At 51.3% G+C, this 16,120-nt stretch overlaps 1 protein-coding gene across 8 annotated transcripts in view; it reads left to right on the top strand.

The window, feature by feature from the left end:
- LOC131496055 (carboxyl-terminal PDZ ligand of neuronal nitric oxide synthase protein) overlaps nt 1-16,120 on the top strand; it is a 285,001-nt gene that overhangs the window by 109,476 nt on the left and 159,405 nt on the right. The window contains exon 1 of one of the 8 annotated variants that reach the window (XM_058701205.1): nt 12,379-12,614. The exons of the other annotated variants lie outside the window; for them this stretch is intronic. The gene's annotated coding sequence lies outside the window, so the exon portion shown is untranslated. Of the gene's footprint in view, nt 1-12,378; nt 12,615-16,120 lie in introns of those variants that run through there. 8 annotated transcript variants of the gene reach the window in all.

Genomic DNA, 16,120 nt, shown 5'->3' with positions numbered 1-16,120 from the left:
GCTCGGGGCCGCCCGTCTCACAGGCTCCGCGGAGATGCAAGGCTGTCGCTTCAACAAGTGTCAAACACGCGCTACGTGCGGAGCTCCCCATGCATGGCCTTAAATAAACATCCCAGACGGATCTGCCCTATTTCCCATCTCTGACTCCCCTTCTGAAGACACGGTTTCCCAACTCGCCCGTCGCTACCTCCCTAGGCCCCTGTTGTATTCCCTTTCTTCTCTCCCCCTCCCCGGCAAAATAAAGAACCGAAGCGCCCTTTACTGCTTGAGTGTAGAGCGGGTTATATATTCCCCTGGCCATGACCAGTTTGCAAGCCTGCTCTGCCTGGCCTGGGGGACTCGAGAGAGCCTGGTTGGGTCTGTCTGTGCAGGCTGTGGGGTCGGGGAGGCCGTCTCTGAGGAGAGTCCTGTCCATATTGAACTCAGTCTTCAGTGCTGGCTCTGCCCGAGTTTTGTTTTGAGACCTTTTCTCAAAGGGCGCTGTGGTTTCTGCTTCCCTCTTGGAAGTTCTGTGTCTGCGGAAAGTTCCGTATAACCTTTCAGGGTTTGTACTCTGTTCCAAAGGGGCTCTTGGAAATGGAAATGCTTTTTTTTTTTTTTTTTTTTTTCCTTTTCTGAAAATGATCTCACAGATGATCAAAAGAAGCACATAAAAAGTGTGCCGTGGGGCTGGCAAGATTGCCAGTGTTCTCTTTACCTTCGGTCTGGGCTGCTGGGTCTGAGACAGTGTCTGGCCAGCGGTCCTTGGCTGTCCTTGAGGTTTGGGGCCGGAGAGACACAGGGTGGGGAGGCAGGGGGAGGATATTAATGCTGCGAGGAAGTCTAACTTGTGTTTTATTCTAGCAGAGGCATTCGAAATTGGGTTGACGTACTCAGTCTTGGAGAAGCTTGTGGAAGTGGAGTTTGACGTGCGGCATCGTCCTGGAGGGTTTGGCCGGTGGCGGTCTTGGGTGCATTGCCCTGCTGATGCCAGGGCTGAAGCTCGTCTGCATTGAAATCGCTCCCGCCTAGTAATGATGGTGCTCTCTGAACCTTTGGCTGCCACTGACTTAGTAGTTCTGTGATCTTTGTAAAATGCGCTTCCTTTTTGGATGAAAGGGGGTGGGTAGTGATGGGAGGCTCTCGGGATCACGTGGATACCGACTCTAGTCCCTGACATGCATTAGGGGTTCAGTAAATGGAAGCTGCCATTAATAACAGTATTGGGGCGCCTGGCTGGCTCAGTCGGAGGAGCATGTGACTCTTAATTTCGGGGTCATGAGTTCAAGCCCTACGTCAGGGGTAGAGTTAACAACAAAAAACCCCACCTAGTGTTAATAATAATAATAATAATAATAATAAAAGAATAACTATTTTTTTTAATGGTTATTAATTTTTTTAAGGTTTATTTTTGAGAGAGAGAGAGAACGTGAGTGGGGGAGGGACAGAGAGAGAGAGAGGGGGACAAAGGATCTGAAGCAGGCTCTGAGCTGACAGCACAGAGCCCGACACGGGGCTCGAACTCATGAACCGTGAGATGATGACCGGAGCTGAGGTCAGATGCCCAACCGACTGAGCCACCCAGGCGCCCCACTACTGTCTTTCTGAACAGCATGAAGCCGGTGCCCCATCTTTACTGTCCGGTCATACTTTGTGCTCATAGTGTGTATCACTCTGTCCTTTGATGGCCAGGCCGTTTGCCGTCTCCCTGAGGCTATACTCCGAGGTCCTTGAAATCCCCGACCTGTTGAGATTACGTTCCGGTACCCAGCACAATGCCGGGCCCATGGGACGGGCTCCGTATACAGGCTTTGAGTAAATAAATGAACAAACGCCTCTAATTGACTTCTCTGTTTAACTGTTGCTCTCAGACTTCCTGTTCCCTACACTGCCGTGTGCTGGCCTTCGTGCAGGCCGGGTACCTGTTTGGACTGTGTTTTGCTTCCCCGGTTACCGTTTTGTTTGGCATTCCCTTTCTTTTATTCATGCTCGCCCTCTTGTTTTAAAATGTCACTCTTCTTTTCTGTTGCCATTCTGCGTGCGTGCGTCCTTCCTTCTTCCTTCCTTCCTTCCTTCTTCCTTCCTTCCTTCCTTCCTTCCTTCCTTCCTTCCTTCCTTCCTTCCTTCTTTCCTCCCTCCCTCCTTCATTCCTCCCTCCCTCCCTCCCTCCTTCCTTCTTTCCTTCCTTCTTTCCTTCCTTCTTCCCTTCCTTCTTCCCTCCCTCCCTTCCCTCCCTCCCTCCCCTCCCTCCCTTCCTTCCTTCCTTCCTTCCTTCCCTCCCTCCCCCCTTCCTTCTTTCCTTCCTTCCCTCCCTCCCTCCCTTCCTCCTTCCTTCTTTCCTCCCTTCTTCCTTCCTCCCTCCTTCCTTCCTTCCTTCCTCCCTCCCTCCCTCCCTCCCTCCCTCCCTCCCTCCCTCCCTCCTTCCCACCTACCTTCCTTCCTTCCTTCCTTCCTTCCTTCCTTCCTTCCTTCCTTCCTTCCTTCCTTCCTGTGTTCCTTCCCAGCCACTCCAGGCCGTAGTAATCCCATATCCCATTCATGCAGGCCTATTTCATTTATGACCCATAAGCCCTTTTTCTTGGATCGAATGTTTGTGTGACAGTGTTAGCTTTCCAACTAGATTGTCAGCGTCTTGAGAGCAGCCAGATGCCATAGATTGTATCTCTCTACTCTAGGTCGTGGACCAGGGCCAGGTATGTAATTGGTTCTAAATAAAAAGTAAAGCCAGGGGTGCCTGGTGGCTCAGTTGGTTGAGTGTCCGACTTCAGCTCAGGTCATGATCTCACAGTTTGTGAGTTTGAGCCCCACGTCCGTCTCTGTGCTGACGGCTCAGAGCCTGGAGCCTGCTTCGGATTCTGTGTCTCCCTCTCTCTCTGCCCCTCCCCCATTCATACTCTGACTCTCTCTCAAAAATAAACATTAAAACATTTTTAAATAAAAAGTAAGCCAGGGTCAGAATAGGTCCATGAATTAGACAGTTGGATAAAGGGGTCAATGAGATAAGAATATCCTGGCTGATGGAACACAGTCTTTAGAGTTGGTTATGTGCCTGGGGTGGGGGGTGGGCAGGGGCAGGTTTTGGAGCCTAAATGTTTTGTTTAGATTTGGGTTTGGGGTGCCTGGGTGGCTCAGTCGGTTAAGCATCCCGCTTCGGCTCAGGTCATGATCTCATGGTTCCTGAGTTCCAGCCTCGCATGAGGCTCTGTGCTGGTAGCTTGGAGCTTGGAGCCTGCTTCAGATTCTGTGTCTCCTTCTCTCTCTGCCCCACGCCTGCTTGCACTCTGTCTCTCTGTCTCTCAAAAATGAATAAACGTTAAAAAAAAAAAATTAGATCTGGGCTTTTAAAGTTATTTTTTAGTTTAGAGAGAGTGAGTGGGGGAGAGGGGCAAAGCGAGCGAGGATCCTAAGCAGGCTCTGCGCTGAGCGGGGCTCGACTCCACGACCCTGGGATCAGGATTTGAGCCGAAATCGAGAGACGCTCAGCCTGCTGGGCCCCCCAGGTGCCCCCAGATTTGGGCTTTCTGTACATTGTCTTCCCAGTTCCTGGTCTCGTGTCTCCCAGTCACTTCTCCTGGCCTGACCTCAGGCATGTCCTGAGATGCCAGTGCGCTCAGGGTACCGAGGCTGGGAAGAGATGGGATCTGGCTCTCAGATGGCTGAGTCCCGTCCAAGGAATCGCGGAGCTGCGGCCCTGAGAGCGCCTTAGTCAGTCTCTTGGGCTCAGGGTCACGTCGTCTTGCTCAGTGCCGGGTGTTCACTTTCTTTTCCTCCTGATGATTCTTAACCCTGTGTGAAGACGGGGGTGGCTTTGTAGGAGGAAGCAGGAGCTGGTGGCGGAAGCTGTTGGGTACGGGGGGTGGTGGCCCGGGTTCACCGTGTGAGATCGTAGTGAGCCAGTCTCAGCTTTCTTTAAGGTTACGAAGGCAAATGTGTTGAAATGCAAACCCGTCCACCGGCCCTGGGGAGGGAGGCGACATCTTTGATGGCGAGAAAGGCGACACGAATGGCTCGCGGCAACGTGGGGGCGTTTACGTGGACGTCGTGGGTTTTACCGACGCGCGCTCTGTTCATTTCCTCATCGGGTTGATTCCAGGCTGTTTCTGTATGGAGCTTGATTGATTCGGAACGATCGATTGATTCAGTGTGGTTTTCGCGTTTGTTTTTTTTTTGAGGCTGGAAGGACAGCAGAAAACTCTAGGCTGCCGGGGTTTCAGGGGCTGCCGGGTGCAGCGGAGTAGACGCGTGGCCGATGTCGGGATTGGAAAACGCTCTGTGGGAAGGAGCAGCCTGGTCAGGGGCTGTGGTGAAGCCAGGGATGAGGGCACCAGCTCTCAAGAGGGAACCGCTGGGAAGCAGCGGGAAGGGGGTACCGGGGGAGCATCCCGTCAGCACCCCGACCGCCTCTGACCCACCTCGAGCGACAGAAGGCAGAGCATCCCATGACAATAAGTATTGAAATACTTGCAGAGAGGCTGTTGGGAGGGAGCACGCTGCCTGGCATTTAGCAGGGGGTCAGTGAAGACGACGGATGATATGAATGAATCCGGGCTGGAGGCCCCGGGGGCGTCTTTCTCTGCACACCCGGCCCTTTTGCTGGTTCAGGCGGCAGCTTTTCTTTGCCAGCCGCAAGCTGATGAGCAATCGTGCGGACTGGTCAAAGTAGTGTATGGGTGGTTTTCCTTTTATTTCCCGGTTCCATCGTGAGTAAGGCCACGTACTATGCCGACGTTTGTGGGCAAGTGCAATAGAACGTGTTTTCGAGGGCAGAGTCCATTTCTTTGAGTAATAATTAACCACCATTGACAGCGTCTTGGGTGCCGTATAGTAAATAGTCAAGAAACACCCACTCTGTCTCCAATGAGCGTTTTCAGGCCAACGCAGACACCACATGCGGTCAAACCTGAAAGGTGGCGTTATGACTACATACAAGCAGAAACAAAGGGTCGCCGTGTTTAATGGTGTCGCGCTGCGGGCCTCCCCTGCGTGTCCCCATGCGGGTGGAGGGCACGCGGTGCTGGGCCGCCCAGTGAGGAGCCCAGGGCCCGGCGGGGGAGGGGGGGGTGCAGCGCGGCCCGGGTGTCCTGGCTGCTGGCTTTTCCGCCGTTGCCGGGTCTCGTCGCAAATTTTCTGGTCTGTTTGCGAAATGGAACAAGTGGATCGAGCCTGGTCTGTCCTTAAAAAATAAGTCTCGAGAACTAAGCAAAGTGCTTTTCAGTGGGAAGCCTGTGGGGACGGAGCCTGGGACGCAGACTTCAGGAGTAAGACAATGTAGGGGCGCCTAGAGGGGCTCAGTCGGTGACGCATCCGACTCTTGATCTTGGCTCAGGTCATGATCTCACGGTTCCTGAGTCTGAGTTTGAGCCCCACGTGGGGCCCTGTGCTGACGCTGTGGAGCCTGCGTGGGATTCTCTCTTGCCCCCACTCTCTCTCTTTGCCCCTCCCCTGCCCATGCTCTCTCTCGAAATAAATAAACTTAAGACAAAAAAACAAAGGCAATGTAGGGTCTCTTCCGTGTCCTTTTAGGCTCAGGAGACACTTGCCTCTAGGTCACTCAGGGCCAGACCTAGAGCCTGGATGTGCCGTACGGCCCTCCCTGGGCTCCTCCCACCGCCGGGCACCAGCTGTCTCCAGCGGGGCTCCCCTGATGGAGGAAGGAGAGAGAGATGCCTGGCCCTCCTGGCCCCTGCCCTGCCTGGGGTCACACTGTCCTCAGGCTAACTTGTGGCCCTAGGGCTGCTCTTGAGGGCTCCAGTGGAGAGAGCTTCAGGGCACACGCTGTGTGTGGGGGACACTTTGTCTCCCAGGGTCCTCCCCTCCCCCAGCTGCAGGCTCTGACCTGGTAGGCTTTCCGAGAAGGTGCAGTGGGAGGAAAGAGCCCAGGGGTTTAGGAGAGAGTGGGCTGTCCTGGTACTCTTCTAGGGGCTGGGAGCCGGGGGCGGGGGCAGAGAGAGAATGACATTTCATTTTTTAATTTTTAAAAAAAAATTTTTTTTTCCTTAATGTTTTTATTTATTTTTGAGACAGAGACCGAGCACGAACAGGGGAGGGGCAGAGAGAGGGGGAGACACAAAATCAGAAGCAGGCTCCAGGCTCTGAGCCATCAGCCCAGAGCCCGACGCGGGGCTCAAACTCACAGACCGCGAGATCGTGACCTGAGCTGAAGGTGGACGCTTAACCGACTGAGCCACCCAGGCGCCCAGAGAATGACATTTTAATTAAGGACTGAGTTGTCAGACCTGTAATCTTCCCTAATGGTCCTTATCTGCCCGTCTTCAGAGTCCTCTGCATATGAATCCGGGGCGCTGAGGCTTGAAGCTTCTGATCTTTGTAATATTCTCTCAGTCCAACCTTTTGTCATCTTGCCCTTGGTGAACAGCAGGCAGGAGCCAGCTCTTTCTAGAACAGCTTTTAAGAACCTTGAGGCAAAGACCAACCCAAAAAGAAACTTGAAGCCGAGGTGAGGTTTCTGGGTGGTTCTTGCTGACCCGACTGAGGGGTGGGCCTCGGGAGGACCTGGGAACCGCTGAGGCTTCTCCCCTCGGCTTCGGAAGTGGGTCACACCAGCCTGGGCTTTGTCGGTGTCTGTATGCAGCCAGTGTCCAGGTGATTGCGGTGCCTCTGACTCACATTTAATTAACTCATTCTTCTGTTGATTTATTTACCGACCTAATATTTTTTGAGAGCCTTCCCTATGCCAGCACTGGAGGTAAATGGCAAACCAGGCACTCAGTGTTTGCCTGTGGCCCTAGGCTGCAGTGCCTGTCTTGAGACCGTCTGGACAGATTCCTCTGCCCCGTCCCCTATTTAGAGGTGCCCCCCCCCCCCCCCCGAGGCTGGAGAGGGGAGGAGTCTTACTCAGTCTCAGGGTTATAGGCCTCACTTTCCCAGGTAGATAGCAAGCTGCTGGAGGGTGGGATCAGGTTTTGGCCTTCTGCGCAATGCCCCGCAAGCAGTGGCCCCTCTGCGAATGTGGAAGGACTGATTAAGTATGGCAGGGGCATTCCTTACAGCGGGCTTTCACTGTCTTGTTTCCTCTGACCGGGAGGCTCCAGGCCCCTGCCTCAGGGGAGGTAGGCCTGGGATGTACCGTTCGGTTGGCTCTAGGTTCCATTGGACCATCACGTCTCCTAGAGGGAGCCTGAGGCAGGAGGAGACAGGATGGAGATTTTACTGTCGGAAAGGTGTCTTGCAAAGATGTCCCTTAAAAGAGTGGGAGGAGGGAACAGCATCATTTCGGGGTTTCCTGCTATGCTGCAGGTGCTGTTTGCTTCCTCAAAGTGCAGTTGTTTTATTTAATCTTTCAAACCTCTGTAGGGATCGCTAGATGCTGTGATCCCCGTTTTGCTGAGGATGTGCAGAAGATAACTCAGGAGCACTGGCTGCAGCCCGTGTCCCTGTGTCCTCTTCTATTTTTTTCTAGCCCTTCTGGGGCGTGTACGGATGTACACGTAGGTGAAATCAGGAGCTTTGAGTGATTTGTTGTGCCTTCCCTTCCCCAGAAGTATCTGGGAGATGGGAACTCCTACAAATTCCCTTGATAATCCTTGGAGAGCAGACCACGGATTGCCTGTGTTGTGTGTGTATAAATCCTTGTAGACTCACCTGTTTCTAGAGTGAGTTCTGCTAAACCACCCACCTTTCAAGCCAGCCCCCAGGTCATCTGTGGCCAGAACACATCATTTCCGGGTTTGAGGACGATTGCGGAGGACTGGCCTCATTGACTTACCCACGTGAAATTAAGAACTGTGAATTCCATATGCAGATGCAAATTAAGCAGGATACAGATGGTCTCCTCGGTCCCAGAGCCCAGAGGGAAGCTGACAGGGGGTGGCTTTGTAGGAGGAACCAGGAGCTGGTGGCGGAAGCTGTTGGGTACTGGGGGTGGTGGCAGGGGTTCACCGTGTGAGATCGTAGTGAGCCCATTTTCCTTCTTCGCCTCGGTTTTTCCATCCGTGAATGGGGAGGAAAAGTTACTGGCTGTTTTCCTTCCCTTTCCTGGTGCCACCTTATCCAGAAGTTGTGCTTCGGCGGGAGTGGGGGGTGGGGAGGATCTGCTGGCTGCCCAGGCAGGGGTAAAAGCCGGTGTGTGAGTGCACATATCTGTGCACAGGTATTTCCGTGTGGATCTTGGGTAGTTTTCACCCTTGAGGCCCAGAATTTGGCTTTTTAAACCTCCCCCTGACCTTCACTCAGGACCTGATAACACAGGAAGAATCCTGAAACCTTCCACTTTACCTCCCAAAAGCCTGTGCTTGGGGCAGGGCATTCTAGCTCCCTGGGGTGCAGGCCCATGAAAACTGGCTGAACAGAAGAAATCTGACCGAAGCGCCCATGCATTCTGTGAGTCCATGGGGGCCTGGCCTTGGAGGCAGGGGATTACCTTCAGAGGGCTTAGAAGCTCAGGGCTTCTGCTGCATCTCTCCTGGCACCCCTCCCCTGAGCTTTAGAAAGTTCTGGACTTGGTTCAGAGTGACCTCACCCCTGAGGAATTCTTTGGGGGTTGTGGGAGGACTTTTGGAAAACCAGGAGCTCTCTGGAGAGAGAGAGAGGAAGTGTGTATTGCTGTGGTGAATTCCATCTTTGTCTCTGGAACCAGAACTGCTCTCTTCCCTCCTGTTGTGAGCTGGAGGGAAATGGGAACTTAGGCTGCATTAATAGAGATGCTATATCTAGAAGAAGGGAGGTGAGAATCCCATTCTCTGGGCATAAGTTATTAGGTCATACCTGGAGCATTGTGATGAATTCAGAACCCTTTTTGAAGAAATATGGGTACGTTGGAACGTGTTCAGAGGAGGGTTGAAGAGGCCACCCTGGTTTGTGGGGATAGCTGGGAAAATGGATTTGAACCTGGAGAGGGCAAAACTCAGGTTGTGGCAGGCTCTTAAATATCTGAAGGGCTGTCCTGGGGATCCATGTGGAAGGATCCCAGAGGTCCTTACATTGGAATCACAGAAATCTTGGATGGAGGCTTTAAGAAATGTTGTTTAATAGGAAGAAGAATGACTTTCATTTGGAACAGGAGAGGAGTAGTTTTAGTGTTTTTTTCCCCCGCTTGTCCATCAAAATGATGTATTCATTGTGCAGCATTTGAAGAGGAAGGAATAAAAAAAAAAATCCACGAGACGTCTGTAATACCCCTTATTCAGAAGCGGCCACATTAGCATTTGGCCCATTGTCTTCTATTTTTGTGCATTTTACCTTTCTTGACAAAGTTAAAATCATAGTGCATACGCAATTTCGAATCTTAATTTCTAAGTAAGGTTACAGGGAACCTTACTTTAATGGTTGAAATACTTTAATTTAATTTAATTTAATTTAATACTTTAATGGTTAACCTTACGTTAATGGTTTGTGGTCTGCATACTCTTTTCATGGTTTCATAATATTCTATCCCAAAGATAAAACATGATTTTATCCAACATTTCTTCCAGTGAGGGCCGTAATTGATTTCCTGCTTTGTGATTTTACAACAAACGTCATTAAGTATAAATCTTTGCATGTGTCTTGGATTATTACTTGGGTTAAGGTCCTAGAAATGACTTCGCCAGGTCAAAGCGAAGGAACGGTTTTAAACTATCGATGCGTACTGCTGTATGGTTTTACAGAAATGTTTTACCGCTTACACTTGGTATCAGTTTAAGAAGCTTTCCCCCAAATAGTTAGAAAACTTAAGCCCAACTGCCTTGAATAGAAAAGGAATGTATTGCCTTATATAACTGGGGAAAAGAAAGATGTAGGGCAGGGCTTAGCTTCAGCTGGGCCTGAACAGAGGGGCTCAACTTGGGTCTCTAGGACTTGGCTTCCCCCCCTTTCCCATCACAGAGGCTTTGTTGACTACCAAAGACCCTGTTGGGGGTGGCCAAGGGGTGTGTGGGACTGGGTGGCCATAGTTGAGGGCTAAGTGTCCTCACCACTGGCACAGACCGCCTGAGCACAGAGAGGCTGTCACAGGAACCTGCTTCTTTCTTTGGTCCCGTTTCATCTGGTTTTTGCTGACATGAAAACATTTTCCCGAGAAATGGCTTATTAGACAGAGCAGGTAAGTATGGAGTCATCAAGGGATTGTCCATTGGTTCATCCCTCTGTTTCTGTGCTTGTCCGTCTGTCTCTTTGTTGACCCAGGTTAGGGAGTGGAGCGAGCCTCGGGTTAGGAGGAAAGGTTGTGGATTTCCCTCTGGGTTCCAGCACCGTCCCCCTAATGCACTGTGCCCTAAGGGCAATGACCAAAGCATAGCCGTGATGGGGTGCATCCTCAAAAGCATTTACTTTTTCAAAGGCGACAAATTTTAAAAGGCAACATTATGATGAAAAGGCATTAGAGGAAGTGGCCATGGAAGCCAGGCTTGGGAGCCACCAGGGAAGATAATCAAAGAGTCCCTTCATTTTTCCTCCTGATTTTCAGACTCCACCCCCAGGCAGCTCACCGTGACTCCAGAACCTGGCTTTGTATCTGCTTTCTGCATATTTCCTCGTTACTTCAAGGGGGCTAATTGCAGTTCTGTGCTCTCAGGGGCTCACCGGGGAGCACCTGAAATGAAAAGGCGCACAACGGCACCACACGGATGCAAGATGATGTTGTAAGTGCTGAGCACCTAGAACATCAAAGCTAGTTCACCTCGCTTCCAAGAGGAGCCATTCGATCCCACCCAAGGGGCCCCAGAAGAATTGGCCTTTTTTCCCCTCTTTGGTAGAGAAGCCCAGAAGGAAGGTTGGTAGGAGATTCAAGGGCCGCTGAGGGTCCGTACGTAAAGATCAGGACTTCCAGAAAAGTATACAGTAAATGTGGGCTTGCCACTCTCGCCAACCCTGCTCTTGGGATGATACAGACTCTTTTGTCACAGCCGGAAAGGGCACGCAAGAATGATGGGACTCCCGCTGGCCCCTCCACCTTCTTTCAGCCACACCGTGCTGTCCCTTGCGTTCAGACTGCCATGCGTGGTGCACGTGTCCTTACTCCCCACCCCAGAGCTGTCAGTCATCGTTCAGATTTCAGATTACCGGTCACATCCTTCGATTTTTGTCCATCGTTTGTTTGGGAGACTGAAGGGCTAGTCGCCGATGACGGGGAGACTAAGACTTATGGCCTCTGTATTTGCTTCCTCTTGGGTATGAAAAAACCCAGGTCCCACGAGTGGCTGGCAGGTGTTGGAATGGTGTGCTCACCCTGAGCACAGTTCACAGTGGGAGCCGGGAGGAAGGTGCCCCGTGTCCTCCTGTCCCGTTGGCACTCTCCTGTGCATGCCTGCTGTGGGCACGTTCGGGGTTAGTGCATCTTGCTCTCTGGTGAGGAGTCCCAGCTTGCGATCGGCGCAGCTGCCCTCGGCTGCTGTTGGAGTGGTTTCCAGAAGGGAGTGGAACGGAAGAATGTAGATGTCAAGCTGCAGCTCTCCTTAATTCTTAGAAATGATCACGAATCTGAATCACTCAGTCGTTGCTGTCATTTTCTGGGGATTCTATGTGCGCACGTGTGGCTGTGGGTGCTCGCGTGGGATGTGAATGGGTGGTGATTTGTTTACAGGGTAGGACCGGGGAACGTTGAGAAGCAGCTACTAAAATTTACCCAAGATTTTTGCAGAAGTGGCTGGGAAGATAACTGGGCTCCGTGCACAGCCGAGCATTCATGAGGCTGAATGACACGTGGCATCGAAGGGTTTTGTAATACTTTACGTGGCATAGAGGTATTGCCAGAAATCCCAGTGCTCATCAGTTTGTCCTGGAGGTGAAACAGAACCGACTTCTTTCTTTTTTCTTTTTCTTTTTAAAGTTTATTTATTTTGAGAGAGAGAGTGAGCAGGGGAGAGGGGCACAGAGAGAGAGAGAGAGAGAGAGAGAGAGAGAGAGAGAGAGAGAGAGAATCCCAAGCAGGCTCCATGCTTGGTGTAGAGCCCAACGTGGGGCTCGAACTCACAAACCATGAGATCATGACCCGAGCTGAGACCAAGAGTTGGACGCTTACTCACTGAGCCACCCAGGCACCCCAAGATGGTGCCCAACTTCTTAAAGGATGAGAATGTGACCAGAAGCCCTGTGAACCCCAGACAAGAAGCTGGTTCCTGGTGGTTATGTATACATTTATTGAGCAAAACATTTGTTGATTATTGTGTCGGGCCTGCTCGTGCCTGCACACACGTTACCTCATTTCTTCTCGCAATTGCAGGATCGGTTTGAGTTCTATTTTGGGAGTTTTTAAGAAGGAGCTTCGGATTTGTTTTAGAAGGCGCGGATGTTTATCTAATGGGGAGCGGTGTGGACTTGTACTGGCTGATGGTGGGACAAAGCATTAAGAGCGAGTTTGGCTCTTTCTCTACCTGCCATACCTTTTTTTTTTTTTCCCTTCTGGCAGAGAGTAACTGTGAAGTGAATGGAGAAAGCAGAACTCGTTAAGCAGGATGCTTCTTGGAAATGGGACTCAAAGTTATAGGGTTTTCCTTGCGTCTCTCTAAACACGACGCTCGTATTGCCACACTCGCGTTTCCATTTCTGCGTTCCGTCCAGAACAACATAAACAGCTTCTCTGGGGAGTCTTCTGGTGTCATCGCTGGCGGAGCTTTTTATTAAGGAAGGCTGGGGAGATGGGCGGAAGGCGTGATCGGCACTGAATTGCAGGTTTGGGACTGGCAGTCGCCTTGCCGTAGGTCAGTGCCGTGCTAATCGCTAGTTCTGCTGTGAGCCACCCTGCAAAATTCCCAACTCTGCAGACGACCTCGTTCTGCGAGCGAGCGGTGCTTTGGGAGCCTGTTGGTGGTTCTTCATTTTTTCTTGCTCAGAGGTCTCCTCAAACTATTTCCTAAAGGTTTGTTTCTCCCCCACTTTCAGAGGATTGTTTCTGATGCATGTGACCCATATTTGCTTCCCTAAGATGCTAACCGGAAGTGTGTGTGCATCAGGGATCCTACCTCTTTGTCTTTCGGTCCACTTTTTCTCAGCTGAGAAAATGAAGACCCCTTTCTTGTCTTCATTTCTTTCTTTTTAAATTTTATTTCGTTTTTTTTTTTTTTTTTAAAAGAGAGAGCAGGGGGACGGAGGGGCAGAGGAAGAGAGAGAGAATCTGAAGCAGGCTCCACACACAGCATGGAGCCCACTTGGGGGCTCGGTCCCATGACCCTGGGATGATGATCTGAGCCGAAATCAAGAGTTGGATGCTCCGCCGGTGGAGCCAACCAGGCACCCCGTGAAAACCACTTTCTAAGCAACCTGGGGATCCTCTATTTACATTTGGAAAGGGAAAACAGCGGCATACAGCCTTTCAGGGAATGTTACATAAGTAACTGGAAAGCTCAGAGAATCGGGGGTGGGGTGGGGGGGGAGGGGGTGTGGAATTGGGGGTGGTGGGGGAGCAATGTGGAGCCACGTCTTTGGATTAGAATAAAGGGCTCTTTAATTCAGGGAGCTCTGGAAAGGGAAGTGGACTGAGGCATTTTAAACCTATTTCCATTGAAATTGTTTTTTCCTTATTTTTCTGAGTCCCTAATGGGTCGATCAGATTTGTTGGAGCATGGTGTTTTAGTCTGCTTGGGCTGCAGATGAATTCACCGCAACAGAAAACCACAGACAACAGAAATTTATTTTCTCAGCGTTCTGGAGGCTCAAGGTCCGGGTGCCGTAAGGGTTGGTTTCTGGCGAGGCCTCTTTTCCTGGCTCACGGGCAGCCTCCTCCTTGCTCTGTCCTCACCTGGTCTTTGTTCTGTGCATATACACATTGGTGTCCCTTCCTCTTCTGAGGACGCCAGCCCTATGGGATCAGGCTCCACCCTTTGACTTCATTTAACCTGAAGGCCTTGAAGCCTTGTCTTCAAATACAGTTTGGAGGTTAGGGCTTCAACGTATGACTTTGGTCGGGGGGTGGGGGGGTGGCCGTTCAATCCTTAACAAATAGGAAGATCTTACAATTTAAGGGTCAGCACACTAGTCTCATCTACCTGTTTCTGTAAAGTTGACTGGAACACAGCCACACCCATTCATGCATAAATTGTCTGTGGCGGCTTTTGCGCTATTAAGAGTAGAGTTGAGTGGTTATGATAGTCTGTGCTCCAAAATCCTAAGATATTTGCTGTCTGGCCTTAGTACAGGAAAAGTTTGCCAACCCCAGAATTGGGTGAGCCTTGTTGTAAGAAGAGAAGGGATTATCAGGTTTTGGGTCCGTGATTTCTTCTCGTTGGCATACAAGTGGGCATGGTTTGTTTGTTGTTTACAGAGTACATAGGCTAGGAAAGGAGGACGAAAATTGCCCCATGGCCAAGGAGGTCCTGCGAGTGGTTGGTACCCACCAGGCTTTGCTGGAAAAGGTAGCTGGGCTGGGACCTTGCTGTGTGACCACGGGAAAGCCACTGTACGTCTCTGAGCCTTGATCTCTTCTGCCGTGGAATGGAACATAAGGGGGCCCGTCTCCTAACCTGCTTGCTTGGATGCAGTCAACTGAAGCCACAAGAGCATCCTGTAAATGGTAGGAAGACTGTATAAACAGGAGGGATTAACCAGTACCTATCTGTGCTGCAACAGTTGCTGTACATACGTGCCTTGTAAAACTACCCTATTATTTAGAGACTGAGAAATATTTGGATGGTGGTAACGTGCCGCTCCGGGAAAAGCAGTCGCCAGTAGGATTTTTATCACATAATTAGAGGCTCTGTTAAATGTGCTGGTGACAGGCTGCCCTACCCTGCCGCCTGTGTGAACATGGACGGGGGACCTCGAGCCTTTTCCCCGAGGATGTCCTGGAACCGCGTTCCCGCTTCATTCCCTTCCACGGGGCCGGCTCTGGCCAGCAGAAACTCTGGGAAGAGCTGGGCATAGTGCCAGTGACACAGGCCTTAGGGACCCCTGTAAAATCACCAGCCACCCACCGGACGCCTCTGCTGTGCACGCTGGCTGCCGGTCAGCCCCGTGGTGTACGTGCACCGATGTGGGAGGGCCAGCCGGAAAGCTGGGGAACAGTAGACCGGGGAGGATTCTAGGTTAGGAGGAGAGGCCAGGGCCATTCAGGGTGTTTCTTTACCCACCCGTTGATTGACTTATCTGTGCGTTCCATCGCCCGGTTTCCTCCTTCTAAGGACGGCAGCCCTGTGCGCTCTCCAGGGTTGTGGTGAGGAGTGAAGGAGATTCCGCAGACGGCGTTAAGCAGACTGTCTGGCATGGAGCAGATGGCCATTAGATGGTAGTTCCTATTTTTTCTTTTTATGTTTGTTTATTTTGAGAGAGAGTGTGTGAGCAGGGGAGGGGGAAAGAGAGAGGGGGAGAGTCCCAAGCAGGCTCTGAGCTGTCAGCCCAGAGCCCGACGCGGGGCTCGAGCTCCTGAACCGTGAGATCATGACCTGAGCCGAGATCAAGAGTTGGACGCGTAGCCGACGGAGGCACCCAGGAGCCCCAGTGGTTCATGTTTTTGTGGTCATTTCATAATTATATCCTATCCATCAAGTCCGCATGCTGTTCCAGGCACTGGTGAAGACCCATAGGTTCCCAGCTTCTGTAGCTGGTGATTATGTGGCCGGTGGGCTTCGTGTGGGTCCACCAGGCACGCCTTTCTCACAGCGAAACCGGTGAGGCCGATGCTGTCCCTTAAGTCAGCCCGTTCACCTGCCGGAATGCCCTCAGCCTGCCCACCCCAGACTCCCCTCTCCTCCAAGACCAAGCTGGGGACCCATCTTCTTCCTGAGTAATGTTGGCTTTCAGGTGTCTTCCTTTTAGCAGAATCCCGAAGCATTTACACACCCAGTGTAACTTTGGATTGCCTCACACCTTGCATTTTATAGTTGTTTTACGTAGCCTTTGGAAAAGAGATGTGTCTTACTTCCAATTCACGATATGCCTGTAACCTGACACATGCATGTGCTCAATAAATACTGAATTGGATGAATTCTTAAAGCAGTTTTTTTTTAAACATTTATTTATTATTGAGAGACAGAGACAGAGTGTGAACAGGGGAGGGGCAGAGAGAGAGAGGGAGACACCGAATCCGAAGCAGGCTCCAGGCTCTGAGCCGTGAGCACAGAGGCTGATGCGGGGCTCGAACTCCTGAACCGTGAGATCATGACCTGAGCCAAAGTTGGACACTTAACCGACTGAGCCACCCAGGCGTCCCTGAATTGGATGAATTCTGGTGAGCGTCTACTTCAGGGTTTCTTAACCTCATCACTACTGTCAT

The sequence above is a fragment of the Neofelis nebulosa genome, chromosome 15 (assembly GCF_028018385.1).
Source record: "Neofelis nebulosa isolate mNeoNeb1 chromosome 15, mNeoNeb1.pri, whole genome shotgun sequence".
In the NCBI taxonomy this organism is placed as follows: domain Eukaryota; kingdom Metazoa; phylum Chordata; class Mammalia; order Carnivora; family Felidae; genus Neofelis; species Neofelis nebulosa.
This window is presented reverse-complemented; position numbering and strand designations above follow the sequence as displayed.